Below are 23,871 nucleotides of genomic sequence, written 5' to 3' on the forward strand. Positions count from 1 at the left end.
AGTGCGAGCTCTCGGGCCAATCCAGGCTACATGAAGTAGCCACACGTGTGGAGTCAGCTGCCTCAGCTGGGCAAAAGGGGAATGACGTGAGCAGGCATTGCAGAAGAGACCAGGCTTGGTTCGGCAAGATAACAGGTCGTTGGGGGCATGTGGCTTGTATGGGATGTTCCAGGCACCCGCTGCATTTGTTCAGGAGTTAGATAAACGACAGGAAGGAATCATTTTGCTCATCAAACTATTCATTATTGTTAGTCAGGTTTGCTGCCTGGCAGCGCCGTTTCATTATTTGAAATAAGTACATGTGCCTTACGTTCTGCCATTGAGCGACGTAGAAAATGACCTCATTTTCCGGGCCCGTGCCATACAACTTGGCAACATGCAACTGCGCATGCTCCATGCGGCACCACTGAAATAATTTTGACCTGTGGTCGCAGCGAAATTGGTCCCAAAAAGCCATCTTTAGTAGTTCTTCGTGAGTAGGCACGGCAAAGCCGCAGGGATCAGGCGGAGAGAGAAGACCACACAGCTGGACGAAGATAGTAGTGCAAGGAGCTCCGCTATGGCCAGCGACACGCGGTTCGGTGATGCGGATCGTCACACCACTAACATGCCCGATCTCCTCGGTCACCATGCTGCTTCCTGCTCCCTGCACCCCGCATGCTATACTGGCCCTGCACCCGGTGCGGTGCACCCTACAAAGTAAGTAAGAATTAACCCAAATGGGAGTTTAAATGGATGGCGTCACCCTTTAGGCTCCATAAGCGGAAACATTTACTCCATCATTATATAGTAAGAATGTGCTCAATGACCTATTTTATTCCCTGCGCTCAATAATGGGGCATAAAAATTAAGGATTCCCCTCCTTATAAATCCCAATTTATATAGTTTCTTGGTCTCAATGCTCCTAAAGTCCCCAATTGAGTTAAAACATCATTTTGCGCCATCCGCCGCAACCTAGCGTCGTGTCTATCTGCTTCAGGCCAGTCGTGTGATAATGGCGGTGAGTGACGACCCTTTGGACATTATCGTAGCTGGATATCTGCTCACATCTGCACTTTCACAGGCGCCAGCCGCTTTACACAATATCGGCTTGTCGCCGTGCTACAGAAAGCTACATAACTGAACTGCTCTTGTGAAGCCTCAAGCCTTCTAACCATACTTGACCTTGCTTTGTTGTTGTCGCCGCACCGTTACATCCCCCGCTTAGGCCTTATTCTCAGAGCTTTTTTCAGTGTGGTTCTCGCGGTGTGTTGTAGCAGGTTATACTAGTGCGTTGCATGAACATGGTACTGTGATAGAACTGTGATATGCTCTTGATTCTCCATTTTCCCCATTTGCTGCGCATTTTTGCGCAATTATATTAGATTTAATGCAGAATGAACCAACTCACCCAAGGGAAAGAGTTTATTCAACCAGATGGGGGTAATGCGGGCCGGTAATTTCTTTCGTATTGTGCAAATCTAAGAGTTCAACAAAAAACTCAATTTCTACCTGAGCCACATGTCTATACGGTTCTATATGCCTGACAGATGAAGTCTATTGCGAATAGGCCTCTGCGGTGCTTCTACTGAGTATCTTTAGTGCAAACATTAGTCGTGTAATGCTGTGTTTATCGGTGCACATGTTGCAAAGGCTATCATGCGGAAATGCAGGGTATAGGGCTGGTTTTGTGTCAAACACCATCAATATATTAAAAAATTAGGCTTTGTAGAAAACATCTGCTTCTTCGACAACGTAAAAATGTACGATGAATAAACGAGTGCCTTCTCTAAAGGGCACGTGAGGATGGAAAGGAGTTAGTTGCAGAAGAAAAGGAAAGCAGGGAGGTTAACCTGGCATTGTCCTGTTGGCCATAGCCTACAGGCGGTGAGGGGAATAAAGGAAGCGAGAGAGAAACGAAATGAAAGACAAGTTCAGTTCACAGTACGGAACATGTTCAGATCACTCTTGGGTGTGTAACAAGAAAGGGCGCCCACAGCGAGTCTAGTCTGGCACTGAAGCCTGCGTCTCGTATATTTGAGGAGTACCTTTACGGCTTTTCTAGCACATGAAGGTAGAGGACAAGGAAAGCGATCTATAACGTTTTTACGGGCTACTTAGTTCCTGCCCATGGAGGTAAACTGCGAAAACACAGGGGCAGAGGATGCAGCTCTGTTATATGTCTATCTCATCGCGGCGCTCGTTATTCAATGTGCTGCTTATTTCCTACTCAAGTCTAAAGACTCTTTGCTCCCCTGGTGCAATCATAAGGCCACGTAAGAATATTAAAGGTGAAGAAATCCGAATGCTGGACACGAATGAAGCTCTGCATCCACTGGCTACAGACTTTTCCTGAAAGCGATATTGACGACTTCGTCGCTTCTCGACGCACCGACTACAAGGGGGTGGCTGTGAACAAGACTGAGTTGATTCTATGGCAACGTACGGTATTGCATCTTGTCTGAAGACTTATTAGTACCCTAACTGTCAGCACAGCCACCCTTGAAGGTGCTAAACTGTCAGCAGACTTTCATTATATCTTTGGAAATGACGCAAGGTTTTTCCCTGGGCTTGCCCAGAATCTCTTCTAATTCGTCTCCTTTGTTAAACCCAAGTCTTGAGCCGCCGCCGCGCCTAGTGGTTACGGTGCCCGGCTGCTGGCCCGAAAGACGTGGGTTCGATCCCGGCCGCATTGGTCGAATTTCGATGGAGGCGAAATTCTAGAGGCCCGTGTGCTGTGCGATATCACTGCAAGTTAAAGTAGCCCAGGTGGTGGCAATTTACGGATCCGTTTACTACGGCGTCTCCATAGCCTGTATTGCTTTGAGGAATTAAACCCCCATAAAAAAACGTTTTGGCCCGTCTTTCTTTCTATCTAATCTTGGTGCGATCGGTAGGAGTCCGTGTACCAGAACAAGAGCGGGAACTTGCCATTGGAGACAGAGTGAATTGCATAGAAAGATCCGCAAGTGGTCAGCCTACAAAACCCTCTGTTCAATGAACTCACCATCATGCTCTGAGACAAAGAAGGCGGCTTCAGAGTCTTGCCCACCAGTAGGCTGAAATAAAAGGTCCTAGTTGCCATAAATATAATGCAAGCAGTTTCATTTCTGTCAATAAACAAAAGAGAGTTTCACGTACGTTGCTACTCTCCGCAAGGCAGTCGTGAATGAATATGCCGGTTTTCTGCTAGTCTTTATTACTTGGAAGACTCACAAAAGCGAGGTTGCAATCTTGGTGATGCTTTTAAACATGCATTTTGTGCGGTTTATTGCCTGGAAAGGAACGTTTTCGTCAGAGTTCATGTCAAAAGCTTTCTGTAATATTTCCCAACTTCTAGGGGATTAAGATAAAATGTGATCTAAGGCAATCACTCGTCCGAAGTCGATTTTTGTTGTTTCGGGAAAATATGCTAGTGTGCAGCTGTACATTTCGAAGGAAGAAGATGGCTTCATATTCATTGCATAAAATGTTCTTGGTATCTGTACGACCTCCGTTTATTCAAGGTGGGCTTTACCAGGTGGAGTTTGTTGCCTACTTGATTATTGGGTGTGGACTGGTGCTTACTGCTCGGTGATTAGTAGTACTAATTTTATGCGGTCTCAATAAAGTATGTTTAGCTTTGTTGCAAGCCTCTGTGGGGCATACACCCGCCTTGTCGTTACCAGTAATATATGTGACCCGTGACCCGTTAAACGCTCCTTATATGTCCTTGTCTTGTGCCTGTAGCTTACTCGTGTATATCGCCAAATAGAGGTGTGACTGTGGTGGTGACTTGTTGTTCTGAGTATGCTCAGAGAATTGGTGTAGGCAATGTTCCCGATGTTCTCCTGTATTGTTTTTCTATGATACAGGCAGCGTAAATTTCACCAGTGAAAGTTTATATTCATTGTGGTAGTCGATATTTGTTTTACTTCACTTCTCTTGTTTACCTCGCTTCGAACGTAAAGCGGTGCTTTCGAACTGTGAGCATGAAATTCTGTATGACATATTTTTTATTTTGTGCGAGATAATCTTGCATTATATGCTGCTGTGGAGTTTCGTTTTTATGACAATCTGTAAGGGTCAGATAGGACAGTGGTGAAAATTATTCTTGGGCAGTGCAAAATATCAGGTCTTTTGCAGCATTATGTAATTTATCGATTATATCCAGGCCCCCAAATGTCACTTCCACACCCAGAAGAGTGTATGGAATTTAAAAAGAACTGTTAGTGATATTCAAAACGCTTCCCAACTATTTCGACAGTGAACAATCATGAGCAACGAGCCCATAACCACCCAGAAAGGCTAGCTGGTTTACGGTCTCTTCTGCCTCTATTCTTCCTTGCAAGTCGAGAGAGGGATTTTCCTCTCTTCATTTTTCTGCCCGCCTAGCGAAGCTCGAGACGGGAGGACGAATGGCCAGATTTTTCCTACACGCGGGTTCTAGTGCTATCGCATTGAAAACAAGATGCAGAAATAAAGACAAGGGTTCACTGGTAGAAGTAGTAGAAGGAGAAAAGTCTCGCTCGCATTCACCGCGAACGAGCTGACACAGTGGCAACAAATGGCACTAACGAACGCAGAAATAAAGAATTCCATCAATTTCTGTAATGAACCCACAAAAATACCAAGCTTCTCCAGCCAGTGACCAGTTAGGGCGCTTGGAACAACCGGATCGGTCACTGGCCATTTACGGGCCCGAAGCAGCAACCGTGCAAGCTTCAAGCTTGATCCGGAAAACCCAGGACCATTTGAATGAACCCGAATAAAGGTACATACTAACAGTGCCCAAAAGAATTCTTCACAAATTCTCATTCGTGCTCATTGCTGTGGTCAGCTTAAGTTATGCGCAGCTTGAGCGATACGTCCTTTTCGTCACATGACAATGTTTTTGCGCTGAGGATGGTACGTAAAAATCGAGTGTCGAGTGCTACCACCAAGCCCTGACGTCGTCACTTGAAGATGAGCTGCTTAGTATCCACGCATGCACCCCGACATCTTCCTATTTTTGGTTGCCTGACTGGTAAAAAAGCTGAACAAGGCAATGAAAATCATGTGGCGGCCACATGGCCACCAATTACAACGCCTAGCTCATTCTGTGGTTATTTCGGAAAGGAAGTGGTGCAGTGACCACCTCGCTTCTCGGTGGACACCTCAAACGCGCCTCAAGAGAACGCAAGAAAGTGGGAGCGAATGAAGAGTAAGAGGTGCTGTAGTGAAGGGCCTCGGAAAACAGAGATCACTGCGGCGAACCGCATTGGAGAAATGCGAAAGCATTCCGTTGCTTTTATGTATAGACATGCAGTGACGTCAGCGGATGTGACATCATAGAACTTTCTAGAACGCGGCTTTTTCCACGACAGCAGTACGGGTTTTATACGTCATCGGGTGACGTCAAGGTGTTATGTCGACGTATGTGGCTGTTGTGACATCAAGATTTTATGCCGACGTCCGTGGCTATTGTGACTTCTAAGTCTAATTGTCATGTTTAATTATTTTACTAACTACAGCATACTGACACGCGGATTGGAAGTAGAAGAAGAAAGATTTCGCAGCCTCTAGAAGTAGACGACGCTGAAGTGTAGGTCCGTTTCTCTGGTGCCCTCGTTCAGCCGCTGCAGTTTCTTTTCAGTGTAACAACTGTTACACATCTGGTGGAGCAGTGCTGGGTACGCTTCCCGACCTGCGTACGCCTACGAGATAAAGACGGCACTCACACCGGTCCATCAGCGCCCAAGCCGCCGCCTCCGCGGTGAGACACCTGAGTTCGGGCCTCTTGACAACCCGACGAGGAAGACGCAGCCTCCACCGACGGTCCCACCGGAAATGGCCACAGACAGTAGGTTCCCGGCGCCCATCGTCTACCACACGCCGCGAACACCGCCATCTTTTCACGGCGACGTGTACGAAGATGCGGAAGACTGGCTGGACACCTTCGAGCGGGTCGCCCGCTACAACGGTTGGAGCGACGACCGTAAGCTCCATAATGTGTATTTTGCGCTCGAGGACTCTGCTAGGACATGGTACGAGAACCACGAGAGCAACCTGTCCACCTGGGAGACATTTCGCCAAAACCTCATAGCTACATTCCCCAACGCACACCGCCGGGAGAAAGCTGAAGCTGCGCTTCGCTCCCGTAACCAGCGGACTAACGAAAGCGTCCGCATGTATGTAGAGGACATGACGCGCCTCTTCAAGCGTGCTGACCCATCTGTGGCGGAGGAGACGAAGCTTCGCCACCTCATGCGCGGGGTCAAGCAGGAACTTTTCGCCGGTCTTGTGCGCAGTCCACCGCATACTGTTGCCGAATTCTTCACGGAAGCGACCCCCCCCCCCCCCGAGTGAGTTTCCGGCTGCATGTAGTCATATTCCGTGATGTCACACTCGTGGTGTACCTCTTGAACACTTTTTCTCCCCGCTATTCGGTCTGACGGTAACACCGCATCGGGGCGATGCTCCTGAAGAGGAAGCAGTGACACGAGGATTGGAAGTAGAAGAAGAAAGAGTTCGCAGCCTTCAGAAGTAGACGACGCTGAAGTGTAGGTCCGTTTCTCTGGTGCCCTCGTTCAGCCGCTGCAGTTCCTTTTCAGTGTAACAACTGTTACAATATCAGCAATATTCGTCCCACAGTTGGAACTCATCACGCACTAACATAATCAAACTTTTGCACATTTATCTTCAGAGAACGACGTAATCGAGCGGAAAAGCTTTGCGGACAAAAAACACGGGACCATAGCCTGGTATTGCTCTCGCAATATAAACTTCTTTGGCAGTAAAAGAAATCCAGGGATGAAAACGAAGATTTCAACTTAACTGGCCGGGAAAAACGACGTTTTTTGCGGCTTGGTGAATGAAAAGGTGCCTTAGTAGATGCATCTTCTTTCTTTCCAATATACGGAGCTTTTCTTTCTACATGTGCTCAAGCGAGCCACAGCACACCCCAACTAGTGGCGGCGCGTGCGTGATTTCACTTAAATCCATCGAGTGTTACGAGGCGCTGGAGCTACAGAAACTTCCAAACAAAACGCGGAAAAGTGGTTGAAAATTCTCCGGATGTCTGGTGTGCAGGACCATCAACGACGTCAGAACAGTGATCAGACAGTGGTCGCTTTCGTCTCCGCAGCGGACGGCCCTGCCTCAAGCTGACTATAATGCACCTGTGCACACGCGTGACACTGTTACGCTGCGTCTCATTGCGCCATGTTGGCTCGAAATGTGCGTTGTGAAAGAACTCCTTCCTGAAGCAATATCTTGTAATGCTTCCTTTCACGCTGATTCATTTGGTCCTTTTTAAATGGTGCCGTCCACCCGGACCGGCGCCCCTGAGAGCCGTTACCAACGGCACGAGACCAATAAAAAATCAAACGTAAGGTTATAAAGAAAAAAGAATATGGTTTCCTGGTGAGAACAACTAATTCCCATGACCAGTTCGTGTTAACGAAAGGATTGTGATAGTGACAATTAAAAGAAGGACATTCCTCATCTCGCCCTCTTATGAGGCACATTTTCGTAAGGCAACCTCCCACATTACTACAAATAAATGAAATCTCGTTGCCCGTCTCACCGTTTCGTTGTCGCAGCTGGCTTAAGACGTGCAGAGCCTTCGTCCTTCGTAAGCATCGGGACTTCCTGTTTAGCGAAAGCGAATCCAGTAGTGGTGATCAGCTGCTCCACATCATTCAAGCATGAGCGTCAGGAAGATGACTGCGCGTTGAAAGAGGTCTGCTCTCTTATTACATGCAGCACCATGGTGAAGCCAGTAAAGCAGTGAAACATACCGGTGGGGCCAATCACTAGCTCGTCAAGTGATCTTGCTTCAACAACAGCCTGGCCAGTCTCTGTGCAGAGGGGATGCGACACAAATGGGCTGCTTCGCGCAGCGCTACGTCTTGCTTCGAAGCAGGGCTACCCTACACTGATGCCCTCTTCTTTCAGAGTAGGGCTGTCTCCAGGTGCGATCACGTATCCTCGTACGCATTGTCCTCCCGGTTTTTTTTCCGATACTAGCCTACGTAGCGCGCGCGCGCTCCTTTCTCGCGGCTCACCTGACCGTGTGGGCACATGCTCAGAGGGAGCCGCTCTGTGGGAAAGCGCGGCCAGTCTCACGGAAATATGGCCTGTTTCCTTGTGCTGTGATCGCGTCTGGAACGCTTCCGGAGCTAAGAAACATGAAGCTGTGGCTTCGTCGTTCTTTTTCTGTTTGGATCTTCACTGATGCCGGGCAGGGTAGGAGGTGGCAAGCGCCACAAAGATAGCTTCTTTCTCATTTGTAGATACACACCAGTATCCCGGTTCGGCACAGAATACTGTGATCACGACCTTAGCCTAACAATGTCTCCAGTCCTGATCATAATGTACGTTTGGCAGCGGCAGCAAGATATTACATTTAGCTTTTAAAAAATGTTATGCAGTGCTTAACCACGGTCATACCCAAAGGTCGAGCGATAGCACTTCTCCAGTGGCCCGGACCAAATTTGAAGGCTGCGATCTTGTCGGGGACGCTCAATTATGGCTGATCATTGGATATGGTCCAAGTCAGCCAATGTCATATTTAAGAGTTGGCTGGGCCACATTTTGGATTCTGAGAAGGCAAACTGCAGAGAATACTTAAAACATTCGAACCAGTATGAAAGCATAGCTTTGTGCTACGCAGAATACAACCATGAGCGGGCAGTGCCGCCGGACGGAGCAGACGGAAGTTCAAATCCAAACAGCGCACAGGTCACGTAGTGTTGAGCAGTGCTGACGCATCGAGTAGAGCTATCGCTCTACAAGGACCGATGTGGGATGAGCCACAGAGAACAGTTTGGGGCCAGTGTTGCCGAAGGAAATGAAGCAAGGTTGATGGTGTAAGGACGCTGGCGTTGGTGGTTTTGTATACGTTCGCTAATTATTAAGTTGACAAATTATTACTGCAATGAAACGCCCTCATATACGTATAAACAAATGCCGACACGATTCTGCAAAATCGCTCGACCCAAAACTTTGCGTCTACGTTCCCCCCACGTTCCGTTTAGTTTTACTCCACTTCTACGAAGTGTTTGTAAGAGGCGAGTCAGCATAGCTACCAAAACTGTACAGCTTGAGGATAACCAGTATATGAATAATGTTTACGAGATCTGCTAAAGGTCCTTGGAAATTCACCCAGTGATGAGCGGTAGTTTGCGGACAGTGCAAAGGCATCAAATGGTAGAAATCTATGAAGTGAAAAACTAAGGGAATTACGTTCAATAGTTTCCGTCACAGTGGCGCGTAACCAGTGTAGTTGTTATGCTCAAGCATGGATCAGAGATCGTTACGCGTAGACGCTTCTGGCAGTGTTCTCGGATAACTACTGGTCCGCTATTATCGGACGTATAATAGCACTTTCTCTCCCGATAAAATTCTTATTTTCTCCCTTTTTTTAACTCAACATCGATTATTTTATTTGTCTACCATGTATATACGGTTCAGCTTCCCGCCTCATTAACGTTAACTTAACTGCCATGCAGCTGCCTACCATTTGTGCGAGTTTCTCCTTCATGCCCATTAAGGGCCTTGCATAGCTCACTTTATCTGCAAGCTCGATGTGCCTCGACCTGAGAAGCGAGGACGTGTAGTACTTTCGTAGTTTTGTACTTTCGCATGCCGAGGTGTCTGCTCGGGTCTGTCACCTGGTGAAAAGCGGAAACCACAGCGAATATACTGAAAGGGTGCTCAGTCAACCCTGCGGCTATCATATAAGGCTCCCTTACCAGGAAGTCATTGGTGACCTTAACCGGCCCCGCAGCTCGGCGCTAGTGAAAAATGCGAGTGTGCTGCACTAGAAAAAAACGCATTTTCTCGAACGCTGTGATATGGCTCCCGGCTTTTTTATTTCAACCGCTGTACACCAAGATACCCAGTATTTTTTTTTTCCTTTCACGGACATGGCTTGACTGCATCATACATGTTGGTGCCAGAGCGAAACAGAGTTTGCAGATTTGATTTTGCTATGTGCTACCAACATTTTGTGATGCTCGTTGCGAAAGGAAACTCGTAAATGATTGTGCTTATCGCAGTTGGCTTACTACTATTCATTCAGCAGGTGATCTGCCATTTCACGCTCTCTTTTGAGAAGCGACTGTGATAACTTTGTCAAATATTCACATTTATATCCCATATCTTCCGCATAAATACACCACTGTGTCTATGTCTTTATGTGGAGCTCTGCACATTTAAGTCACTCTGTAGAAATTTCATTTCACTATGAACCCTTCACTTTGTCGAGTGAATAAATTCTGGGGCAATCTTCTAGGCCGTGAGGCTACCATAGTCACCGACCACTAGTCGCTTCAGGGCCTCCTGAAGTCCTGAAGTTGGACGAAAGTGAGCCTGCTGATTATCTTTTGCATTGGGACACTTCAAACACGAGACTCTCTCGCTGACCAAGTTAAAACGGCAAAGAGCAAACTATGTACTGCGGCGAAACTTTAAAAAAAATGCGGTACATGGCTGGCCAGCAAGAAAAAACAAACTGAAACCAGGCATGAAATCTTATTTTAACAGGCGATTACAGCTGACCTTAGCGCACGATTTATTGCGCCGGGGTGGAAGAGTAGAGACTGCACAAAAATCACGTGAGCGAATGTTGAACCTCTCGCAGGGTTCCTATGTCATGAAAGCGGTCACCAGGCCTTCGTTCTGGTGACCTGGTCTGGATAGCTACATTGAACAGCTATTGGCCTCCTGTAGAAATTGCATTCAGAACATGCCTATGTCTGCAGCTGCACCACCACTGGGCTGGCCAAGGACTAAGTAAAGCTGGGCACGAGTTCACGGTCGCTTTGCGGGGCCAGTCCCGGGGTGCAATGATCCTCATGCTGGTGGAGGCACACCAGTAACTGGATAGGTGCCATTCCTCTGAAGCGAGCGAGTACTTCTACGATCAATACCATTTGTTGGGCGAGTTGCTCACGATAAATCATAACAATGCGACAGCCGGATTACAGAAGAAGAGAGATTGTTGTGTCCTCTCTTCTGTGTTCCATCTGTCGCGCTGTTATGGATTATTATTCTACGATCAGCTGCTTGCGGGATATATGTCGCAGAATTATCATTTCCTGCAACGACCAGCAACGATGAGCGGGCAGTGCCGCCGGACGGAGCAGATGGAATTTGATGAAGACGACGTCCTGAATTGAACAGCGCGAGAGTGTGGTGCAGTTTAACACGATGGGTGTTTAGCTGCGTCCATATCCTAGTCCGCAGTTCAGACACAGTCTCTTGTCTCCGTACACTGCACTCCACCTGCACATCAAAACTGCAGGACACATATATATGCGTCCAGAAACGGCAACCATTCAGGCGGTCGGTCCTGCGCAGCAACACCCCGCACAAATCCGTACTGTTCACTGAACACAGACTTAAATGCCATTGTGCCATTAAATGTTGCCATTAGGATATAATCACCGCGATTCATCAGAAATTATTCACAAGAGCACTTTTTGTTGTGTTTTTGCATCAGGACGGCATCACAAATCCTTGATGAGTGTTTTCGTTAACATTACATCAGAACTTCGTGGTGAATTTTCTAATTATCTTTTTTCCATAAGACCAGCATAACAAACTCTTCACGAGATTTTGCATTAACCTATTTTAACATGAGATAAGCATCACAAATTCTTGATAAGATTTAGCATTATCCCAATTGGCAACAGACGAACACCAAAATTTCTTGATTAATTTTTGCATTAACTTTACTGCATGAATCTGACATCATATAGTTTTTGTGTTCACTTTACTCTCAGGCAAAAAATATTTTCACATCAACTTGAGATGCACGAAGGCATCACATAAGAGGTCACCCCATCACTGTTTGAATTTAATTTGCAGAACAGTTGTTGAATCGCAATTGAAATTCTGAGTGTATATATATATATATATATATATATATATATATATATATATATATATATATATATATATATACATATATATATATATATATATATATATATATATATATATATATATATATATATATATATATATATATATATGTATATATACCCTTGATTTCCGAAAAAAAACTATTTCAGACTCCAGAAGTTGATGGACTTCCTCAAAAACTCGAATCGACCTGGTTTAAGAGTGGGCTCAAAGTGCGCGAAAAACAGAGCGACGCGACTAGGCGACGTGGGGACGTTCCATCCGTCGCATAGTACTAGTGGGCAACCTCCAAGCAAGCGAAGGCGACAGGCGACGCGTACCAGCGACGTCCCCAGCGGTCTCCGTGCATGCGCACTCGAGCTTAGTAAACATGCCCGTAACTGTTCTCCGTGTTAAATTTTGTGATTGCGCCGCATAGCCAGGGCAAAAGAAATATCTTCTCTGCGGCAGCGGTCCAGCGACCGAGACGAAGTCACATCGAAAAAAATACAGTGAGGAAGAAGACGAAGTGTCTCTGCTAAGGCGGCTGCACATCGCTCCAGTGAAAAATCTCGCCATCCGCGCAAATACGTTCCTTATATCAAGAGAACTCACTTCACACCATCTCAGGAAGCTCCGGAGCTCATTGCCCGTCTGACTGGGTGGCAGTAAGGAAATGTCCATCAGTTATCCCGGTAGCTAGACTGGGCTCCGAGGACAGGCCTAGGACCACCGGTGACGCGCTAGCAGACGTGGCTTCGCCGGCTTCGGTCACCACGGCTTCAGCAACACCTTTTTTGACAACTGAGCCTAGTTCCCAGCTCTTGGTTCCTGCTCCCAGTCCATCAGCGGCAGCGCACAGCCCGCCTTCTCCAAATGCAGCTCAGCCCGTGAGCGATCTGCTCTCTCGGCGGAAGTCGGCCATGGCTGCCCTGCCTCAACTGCTGGATGGGGCTTCAACCATGGAGCCATGCAGCGTGAGGAGGAAAGCTATCCAATGGACCTGTCTTCAGCACGGCCATCCATGCCACCAGCTTTCCGCAGTTCTCAAAAGCACCCATCAGGGGACACTGCACAGGATTCGTCTTCACCCAAATGACGCTCACAATGCAAGCATTCCTGCCCAGCGTATGCCAACCAGATGGCTATGCCGACATAGGGATCGGTATCGTATAAAGTGGCCATTAAAGCTCTGGCAGCCAAAAGCCTGACAGACATTCCAAACAGGATTCATCAGGCGAAGCTGGACGAGTGTCTTGGTACCAAAGGTTTTCGTGGCTTCACGTCTACAACGAAATCTATTACCATCGCCGTCTGGCTCCCGACTTTGGCTGCTGTCGAGTGTCTGCAAACGCTCAAGTGCATATCGATTACAAGCAAGATCTCGGTGCCGGTCCAGGTGTACCTAGTAGAAGGTTCGGACCTACAGTGCTGTGTTGTTTACAACGTCGACGTTGCCGAAGACCAGACGACCCTCCAGCGTGAGTTCTACTGTCCAACCCACCATGTAATCCAAAAGCGGTATATGCAAAAAGGGGCGCTCGTGCATTGTCACGCTACAAGGCCCACCGAATCTCCCAGAACGACTTTACTACTATGGATGTATTCTGCGGCCTCGCCTTTACAAACCCAGTGCTGTCTATTCCTACAGCTGTTTCAGACCTGGCCACATGCGCCCATTATGCCCTTTTGCAACGCAAGAAGAGACTCGGCCACAAGCAACACCATCTTACAGGTGCGGACTTTGCAAGAATGACGACCACGAGATCACCTCTCCAACTTGCCCAATTATACAGAAAGCAACTGAGAAGGTTCGGCGTGGGATCCGTAAGCAAATGCCTCCGAATGAAAACAGAGCCCCGATAGAGACATCCAACAGGTTTGCGGCTCTTCAGTGGGATGAAGACGGCTGGCCGGAGCTTTCTGAGCCCAATCACCCTGCAGCCCCTGCCCAACAATCGTACAGTAATAAAGTGCGCAAGAATCGCCGTCGCCTTCAAGCTACACAAAATTGCCGCATACTGGAACCTCTGCGTGAGGACATGGAAGCAGTTGACGACAAAATTGCACGCCTTTTAGCCGAGGTCTCCAAGTTACTGCAACGCCGAGAACTGCTTGCTCGCCGTAGACAACCAGCGCAATCCCACTCCCCGCCAATCATAGTTGCAGCGCCTTCGACTACGTCGAGACCTCCACGTTTTTCGCAGACTCTACCGGGTCTTCTGCAGCACTGCAGGATAACTCAACCACATCCCTCCTCCTATTTATGGTAAACAAGTTATCTAACATGACATCAGTTCTATTACAACGCTTGGAAGCCTGATCGAAAATGGCGAGTACACGTTGTTGTGGTGTGCTCCAATAGAACGGCAGATGCCTCTCCACAAAGCTGGGAGAGCTCAAATCTCGACTTCGCATGACCAAGCTCCAGGTGTGGGCTCTGCTACTGCAGAAGACCAATGCCTCGCCATCCATTTCGGGCTTTAATGGATACATGTCTCCTTCAATGCACGATCGTCGTGTGCACACTGCTGCCCCTCCGGGAAAGGCACCGGTGCACGTTGATGCGCGATTTACTCAAGTTCACCTCTCTCTAGAAAACTGGAGCACCACCTATCAAGAAGTAGTCGCGGTGGCTGTGAAGCTTCTCAAGAACACTGTTGTGGCCGTGTCATACTATGTAAGACCCGCCGGTGGAGCTCCCTCCCGCATTAATCTAAGGTGGCTATTAACGTTACGACGACCGCACCTATGGTGGCCTATTTTAGTCGGTGGTGACTTTAACGCCCCTCATCCGGACTGGGGGTACCCCACTTCAATCCCCCGTTGTATGCGTGTATGGGACGCGTTCGCGGATGCGCTGTTTGTTTTACTGAACCATCCAGAATTAGCAACGCGGTCTGTGCGCCATGCTCGCTTATCAAGAGCGGCTACCATGCGTATCGGAGTGCTTCTAGCTTCTATTTGTATCCTCTCTCACGATCAAAGGATTCAGCTTTGCGCCCAAGGCGAAAAAAATCATACAAATATGTTACTTTCGTGGTTCAGCGCAAAAGCTGTCTCTACAAAATTTCATCCGGGCTCAATTTTTTAACCGCTTCCTCCCTGTTGTGTACTTTAAGCATGCGTTGCTGATGTTTGGAATTGTTGATTAGTGCGTGAGCCCTTAAACGAAACCGGGCGCTCAGTATGAATCAGTCCACATACAGAACACGTCCACTTTCGTATGAAGACTGCACGCTTTCAGCACGCGAATATAAATGCAAAGAGCTAAATGCCATGCGTTTCAGCGAGGAACGTAAAACTTGTTATTGGAATAAAAGAACACTTTTTTTGGGACTGTATGCCCAGCAATCACAAACAAGTAACACGAGTTACCTGTAAGCTGGCTACTGACCAATACCCGTCTCTGTCTTCACTTCAGTCCGCCCGATCTGCCGCCCTGCGAGGCTACTCAGGATCCTTTGGCTGCTGATTACGATATCTGCTGCTTGTTTAGCAAACAGCCCATGTTTTCGCAAAATGGATGCTTCCAGACCGTTGTACAGGGTACAACATTTACCGCACGAGTACGTAACTTCCCCAGGAATCCGCCCAGGACGACGACTGCATCTCGGCGCTACTTTTGTTTACATATCTGCATCTGAAATACAGCCGCAATTGGGCTTTAGTTCGGCAGGAATCGCAAGCTGCGTTTAACTTAGGTTAAACAAGCTTGTGTCGTTTGCCCCCTAGTGCGTTTACGTTTTTGCGCGGTGCGATAACTTTGCAAGAATGACCGAAGAATTCCAGCGCCAGCATCGCGAACGCTTAATAGCCAGGTTGTTCCCCCTCGCTCATTCGTCTTACGGCCAAGGTATAGACAAGATCAACTATAGTCATCGTCTTATCGACGTAAAGGTTCCGCTCGGCCGCCGATATATGGTGCCGGCTGGTGCATCAGCAACGGCATATACGCGTATGCCGATCAGCACACCGACCGCTGAGTCGCCGACGCAGCGCCTCGCCGATGTCGGTCGTCGCCGTTCTATAGTACGTCACGTTCGTGTGCTGTGATGTCACTACTATTCACTGACATGGTTCCTCAGATCTACGTCACAACTATAACGCTAGCGATGGGTCTACATCGTAAGAAAGAGCATTTATGGACTCTTTGGAGCTGAAATAAAATGTATTTAATCGTTTCATGCATACAACACTTCACCGAGGGTGACCTTACATACAGAGGAGGCACATAATAAGCTTATTGTAGCCTCAAAACTTGATGTCTCAGCCCTTATAAGCCCAGCTCCGCCCATACCGCCGTTGCCCCCAGCCCCTCTTCCTCCGCTGCACGCAGAGTTTGCTGGTAAGAATTTTTATCTATAGTCTGTAAGGTCACCTTCACTTGGAAATAGCTCTCCAAGAGCATTTTTGAAACCTTGGCTCTTAAAAAAAGTGGAGCATTTAAAAATATGTTTCTATAAAAACTGCGGAACACGCTCGTGCATTAATAACTAGGTTCACAACACCACCCAACAAGGCGTAAAAATTAAATTTGAGGGGCCACATAAGCTCCGCCTTAAGGATATTACGCGATAGCGAAAATGAGCAGATGCCCACATATGCGGAATGGGCCGTTCTCTACATTCATAGATCTCTGGAAGTCCTCATAACAATCTGAGCGCAGTGGTGCAGCGGCTAAGCGATGCGCCAGTGCCCTGCGATGGAAGGTGCTGCCACCGGTAGGGTTTCTGCTACCCAAGTTGCTCTTCTCGAGAAATCTCTCGCGACCAATCATTAATTTAAGTGCCACCTACCATGGTGGTTAGTTTGCACACACTTCGGTGGACAGGTTGTGATGACGCCTCAAGGTCACGTGACCTAGGTGACCCACCTAGGTTGCTTATCAGGGATTTTTCACTGACAACGCCGCCGACGACGACGCAGCATTTTCTGCAGAACTGGAGCTTCAACGCTATCGCGTTATAAAGTTGTTATATATCTTTTGCATATCATGTAACCTGCAATTAGCAACATGATTTTGTATCTATAAGCAGAACTGTAAACTATATATGCATAAATATTTTTAACACCTATTCTCGGCAAACTCAGGCGAACATTGTTGTCCGGAAATCGAGGTGAACAGGAGGCCAAGTATATACCAGAAACCTTTCTGAAACACTCCGAAACTTTTCACCCGAATGGCGTCCCGCAGGCAAAGCTTCATACCGTAACACAACTTTGCCATACGGTGCCATACCATGCCCGATGCCTTATACCATTTGACCATCGCCGCAGCCCCTCGATGAAAACATTTTGCGCTAAGCGCTCTAGATCGAAGTCTTCGTCATCTTTCCTGTTCATCCTGCGCTTCGAAATCCTCAGCGCTATCAGCGCTGTCGCCGTGACTGTGCAATGAAGCTGAATGAACCAAGAAACAGGAACACTTGCCTCTATCGCTAACGGGAGCTTGATTCATCCGCATACGAAGGGCCATAAAAGGTAGCCTCGGTGGCAAAACGGATCGCGGAGGCTGAGGAAGAGCGGGCAAGTGCTAAGGCGGGCCAGTCTGCAAATGGATGAGCGGTACGGTGCTGCACAGCGCGTAAAAAAGTGGCTGCACGCGGCGGCACGTAAAAGAAGAAAAGCGGCGAAAGAAGCAGAGCGCACTGTCCAGCTAAGAAAATTGTCTTACGGCGGATGCTCAAGTCGCGAAACCAGCCAGGGAGAGCATGGGCGCTGCCTACCTCGAAAAACAAAAGCGGCCGAAAGTGGGGGTGTGTGTTCAGCAGCCAAAGGGCCTGGCCAGTACCCGAGCACGGCTACCGCGATCAATGAGAGTCATCCTAGAAGGCGCTGCGCTTTTCGTAGGGCACATTTCATACTTGAAGCTACTCTAGGCGATGAGATGAAGCATATTTTTTCAAATAGAAATAACTCGCTAGTAGTGCCAGTTCTCGGGCAGTCCAGGCTACATGAAGTAGCCACGCGTGTGGCTTCGGCTGCCTCAGCAGGGCAAGAGAGGAGTATCGTGAGCAGTCACTGAAGAAGACACCAGGCTCAGTTCGGCAAGAGAAGAGGTCGTTGGGGCATGTGGCTGGGATAGAATGTTCAAGGCACCCGCTGTATTTGTTCAGGAGTAGGATAAACGACAGAAAGGAATCGTTTTGCTCATCAAACAATTCATTATTTTTGCTCAGGTATTGCTGCTTGGTAGCGCCGTTTCATTATTTGAAACAAGTACTTATGCCTTATGTTCTGCCCTTGAGCGACGTAGAAAATGACCTCATTTTCCGGCCTTGCGCCATGCAACTTGGCGACATGCAACTGCGCATGCTCCATGCGGCACCACTGAAATAATTTTGACCTGTGATCGCAGCGAAATTTGTTCCAAAAAGCCATGTTTAGTAGTTCTGCGTTAGTAGGCACGGCATAACCGCAGAGATGAGGATGAGAGAGAGAGAGAGGATCACACAGAAGGATGAAAATAGCAGTGCAAGGAGCTCTACTATGGCCAGCGACACGCGGTTAGGTGATGCGGATCGTCACACCACTAACATGCCCGATCTCATCGGTCACCATGCTCCTTCCTGCTCCCTCCACCCCGCATGCTATAATGGCCCTGCACCCATCTGAATGCTGCTCCTGATGCGGTGCTTCCCTACACTGCAAACAAGAATCAACCCAAATGGGAGTTTACATGGTTGGCGTCACTCTTTAAGCTCCATAAGCGGAAACATTTACTCCATCATTATATAGAAAAATGTGCTGAATGACCTATTTTACTCCTTGCGCTAAATAATGAGGCATAAAAATTAAGAAGGATTCTCATCCTGATAACTCTCAATTTATATGGAGCTTCTTGGTCTCAATGCTCCCCAAGTCCGCAATTGAGTTAAAATATCATTTTCGCCATCCGCCCGCCACCTAGCGTCTAGTCTAGCTGCTTCTGGCTGGTCGTCTGATAATGGCGGTGATTGAGGACCCTTTGGTCACCATCGTAGCTGGATCTCTGCTCACATCTGCTTCTTCACGGGCGCCAGCCGCGGTACATGACATCGGCTTGTCGCAGTGCTACAGTAAGCTACATAACTGAACTGCTCTTGTGAAGCCTCAAGCCTTCTAACCATACTTGACCTTGCTTTGTTATTGTCGCCACACCGTTCAGCCCCCGCTTAAGCTTTATTCTCACAGCTTTTTTCAGTGTGGTTCTCGCGGTGTGTTGTAGCAGGTTATACTAGTGCGTTGCTTGAACATGGAACTGCGATAGAACATAGTTCTAACGCTGAGTACCTTGATTCCTCAGTTTCCCCATTTCTTTCGCATTTTTGCGCAAGTATATTAGATTTAATGCAGAATGAACCTACTCGCCCAAACGAAAGTGCTTATTCAACCAGATGCGGGTAATGCGGGCTGGTAATTTCTTTCGTATTGTGCAAATCTAAGAGTTCAAATAAGAACCTCAATTTCTACCTGGGCCACTTGTCTATACGGTTCTATATGCCTGACAAATGAAGTCTATTGCGAATGGGCCTCTGCGGTGCTTCTACTGAGCACCTTTAGCGCCAAAATTAGTCGTGTCATGCTGTTTTTATCGGTGCACAAGTTGCGAAGGCTATCATGCGCAAATGCAGGCTATAGGGCTGTTTTTGTGTCAAACACCGTCAATCTATTAAAAAATTAGGCTTTGTAGAAAACATTTGCTTTTTCGACAACGTAAAATCGTACGATGAATAAACGAGTGCCTTTCCTAAAGAGCACGCGAGGATGCTAATGAGTTAGTGGCAGAAGAAAAGGAAAGCAGGGAGGTTAACCCGGCATTGTGCTGTTGGCCATAGCCTACAGGCGGTGAGGGAGATAACGGAAGCGAGAGAGAAACGGAAACAAAGTCTAGTTAAGTTCACAGTAAGGAACATGTCCAGATCACTATTGGGTGTGTAGCAAGATAGGGCGCCCACAGCGAGTCTGCAGTCTGGCAATAAAGCCTGCGTCTCGTATATTTGAGGAGTACCTTTACGGATTGGCTAGCACATGAAGGTCGAGAACAAGGAAAGCGATCTATAACGTTCTTACGGGCTAGTTAGTCCTTGCCCAGGAAGGTAAAATGCGAAAACACAGGGACAAAGAATGCAGCTCTTTTATATATCAATCTCATCGCTGCGCTGATTATTCAGTGTGGTGCACTGGCGTGCTGCTTATTTCCTACACAAGTCTAAACACTTTTTGCCCCCCCTGGTGCGATCTTAAGGCCACGCCAGAATATGAATGGTGAAGAAATCCGATTGCTGGACTCAAATGAAGCTCTGCTTCCACTGGCTACAGACTTTTCCTGAAAGCGATATTGACGTCTTCGTCGCTTCTCGACGCACCGACCACAAGGGGCTGGCTGTGAACCTGACTGAGTTGATCCTATGGCAACGAACGTTATTGAATCTTGTCTGAAGACTTATTAGTACCCCAACTGTTAACACAGCCACCCATGAAGGTGCTAAACTGTCAGCAGACTTCATTATATTTTTGGAAATGACCCAAATTTTTTCGCTGGGCTTTCCCACAATCAATTCTAATTCGTCTCCTTTGATAAGACCACACCTTGATCCGCCGCGGTGCCTAGTGGTTATGGCGCCCGTATGCTGGTACGAAAGACGTTGGTTCGATCCCTGCCGCATTGGTCGTATTTCGAACGAGATGAAATTCTAGAGGCCCGTGTGTTGTGCGATATCACTGCATCTTAAAGTACCCCAGGAGGTGGCAATTTCCGAAGACCTTTACTACGGCGTTTCTCATAGCCTGTATAGCCTTGAGGAAATTAACCCCCATAAAAAAAGTCTTGACAGGTCTTTCTTTCTAATCTTGCTGCGATCAGTAGGAGTCCGTGTACCAGAACAAGCGTGGGAACTTGCCATTGGAGACAGAGTGAATTGCATAAAAATATCCGCAAGTGGTCAGCCTACTTAAAGTCTCCGATCAATGAACTCACCATCATGCTCTCAGACAAAGAAGGCGGCTTCGGAGTCTTGCCCACCAGTAGGCCCAAAGAAAAGGTCCTAGTTGCTATAAATAAAATTCAAGCAGTTTCATTTCTGTCCATAAACAAAAGAGAGTTCCACGTAAGTTCCTACTCTCAGCAAGGTAGTCGTGAATGAATATGCCGGTTTTCTGCTAGACTTCATTACTCGGAATACTCACAAAAGCGGGTTTGCGCCCTTGATGATGCTTGTAAACATTCATTTTGTGCGCTTTATTGCCAGGAGAGGAAAGTTTTTTTGGAATTCATGTCAAATGCTTTTTTTTAATATTTTCCAACTTCTAGGGGATTAGGATAAAATGTGATCTAAGGCAGTCACTCATCCGAAGACGGTTTTTGTTGTTTCGGGAAAATATGCTAGTGTGCAGCTGTACGTGTCCAATGCGAAGATGGCTTCACATACATTGTATAAAATGTTCTTGGTATCTGCATGACTTCCGTTTATTGAAGGTGGGCTTTACCAGGCGGAGTTTGTGTCCTGCTTGATTATTAGATGTGGACAGGTACTTACTGCTCAGCGATTAGTAGCACTAATTTTATGCAGTCTCCTTAAAGTAAGTTTAGCTTGGTTACGAACATCTGTGGGGCATACACCCACCCTGTTGTTACCAGTAATGTATGTGACCCGTGACCCATCAAACGCTCCTTATATGTCTTGCCTTGTGCCTGTACCTTACTCGTATATATCGCTATTACAGGCGTGACTTCGGTGGTGACGTGTTGTTCTGAGTACGCTCAGGGAATTGGTGTAGGCAATGTTTTCGATGTTCTAGAAACATCATAGATGCATCATAGAAACATCATGATACAGGCAGCGTAACTTTCCTCAGTGAAAATTTATATTCATTGTGGTAGTCGATTTTCGTTTTACTTCACTTCTCTTGTTTACCTCGCTTCGAACGTAAAGCGGTGCTTTCGAACTGTGAGCATGAAATTCTGTATGACATATTTTTCCTAGTGTGCGAGGTAATCTTGCATTATATGCTGCAATGGAGTATCGTTTTCATGACAATCTGTAAGGGTCAGATCAGACAGTGGTGAAAATTATTCTTAGGCAGTGTAAAATATAAGGTCTTTTGCGGCAATATGTAATGTATCCAGTATATCCAGGCTCCAGATGTCACTTCCAGACCCAGAAGAGTGTATGGAATTTAAAAAGAACTGTTAGTGATATTCAAAACGCTTCCCAACTATTTTGATAGAGAGCAATCATGAGCAACGAGACTTTAACCACCCGGAAAGTCTAGCTGGTTTGCGGTCTTTTCTGCCTCTAATCTTCCTTGCAAGTCGAGAGGGGGATTTCCCTGTCTTCATTTTGCCCCCGCCAACCGAAGCTTGAGACGGGAGGACGGATGGCCAGATTTTTCCTACACGGGGGTTCTAGTGCTAACGCATTGAAAACAAGATGCAGGAGTAAAGAAAGACAAAGGTTCACAGGTAGCAGTAGTAGAAGGAGAACAGTCTTGCTCGTATTCACCGCGAGCGAGCTGACACAGTGGCAACAAGTGGCACTATCGAACGCAGAAATGAAGAAGGCCATCATGTTCTGCACTAAACCCACAAAAATACCAAGCTTCTCCAGCCAGTGACCAGTCAAGGGGCTTGGAGCAACCGGATCGGCCTCTCGCCATTTACGGGCAAGAAGCAGCAAGCGCGCAAGCTTCAAGCTTGATCCGGAAAACCCAGGACCATTTAAATGAAACCAAATACAGGTACGTACTAACAGTGCGCAAAAAAAATTCTTCAGAACTTCTCATTCGTGCTCATTGCTGTGCTCAGCTTAGGTTATGCGCAGCATGAGCGATACGTCCTTTTCTTCACATGACAATATTCGTGCGCCGAGGATGGTACGTAAAAATCGAGTGACGAGTGCTACTACCAAGCCCTGACGTCGTCACTTGAGGACGAGCTGCATAGTATCCACGCATGCACCCCAACATCTTTCTATATTTTGGTTGCGTGACTGGTAAAAATTCTGAACAAGGCAATGAAAAATCGTGTTGCGGCCACATGGCCACCACTGACAGCGCCTGTCCCATTTAGTCGTTATTTAGGAAAGGAAATGGTGCAGTAACTACCTCGCTTCTCGATGGACATCTCACCCGCGCCGCAAGATAAGGGAGGAAGTGGGACTGAAAGAAGAGAAAGAGGTGCCATAGTTAAGGGGCACGGAAAACCGAGATCACTGCGGCGACCCGCATAGAAGAAATGCGAAAGCATTGCGTTGCTTCTATGTATAGTCATGCAGTGACGTCAGCGGATGAGACATAATACAACTTTCTAGAAAGCGGCTTTTTCCCCGACGCCAGTACGCGTTCTATGACGTCATCGGGTGACGTCAAGGTGTTATGTCGACGTCCGTGGCTGTTGTTGCGTCCAGATTTTATGCCGACGTCCGTGGCTATTGTGAAGTCTAAGTGTAATTTTCTTGTTTAATTAATTTACTCATTACAACATATCAGCAAAATTCTTCCGACAGCAAGATCTCATTATGCACTAACACAATCAAACTTTTGCACATTTATCTTCACAGAACGACGTAATCTTGCGGAAAAGCTTTGAGGACACAAAACACAGGACATAGCCTGGTAATGCTTACGCATTATAAAATTCCTTGACAGTAAAAGAAATCCAGGGATGAAAACGAAGAGTTCAACTTAACTGGCCGGGAAAGACGACATTTTCTGCGGCTTGGTGAATGAAAAGGTGCCTTTGTAGATGCATCTTTTCGTTCCAATATGCGGGGCTTTTCTTTCTACACGTGCTCAAGGGAGCCACAGCACACCCCTACCACTGGCGGCGCGTGCGTGATTTCAGTTGAATCCATCGACTGTTACGAGGCGCTGGCAGCTACAGAAGCGGCTCATTAAAGCGCGGAAAAGTGGTTGAGAAGTCTCCCGATGTCTGGTGTGCCGGGCCTTCAACGACATCAGAAGAACAACAGTGGTCCCTTTCGTCTGTGGAGAGGAGGGCCCTGCCTCAAGCTGACTATATGCCACATGTGCACACGC

The sequence above is a fragment of the Amblyomma americanum genome, chromosome 1 (genome assembly GCF_052857255.1).
Source record: "Amblyomma americanum isolate KBUSLIRL-KWMA chromosome 1, ASM5285725v1, whole genome shotgun sequence".
In the NCBI taxonomy this organism is placed as follows: domain Eukaryota; kingdom Metazoa; phylum Arthropoda; class Arachnida; order Ixodida; family Ixodidae; genus Amblyomma; species Amblyomma americanum.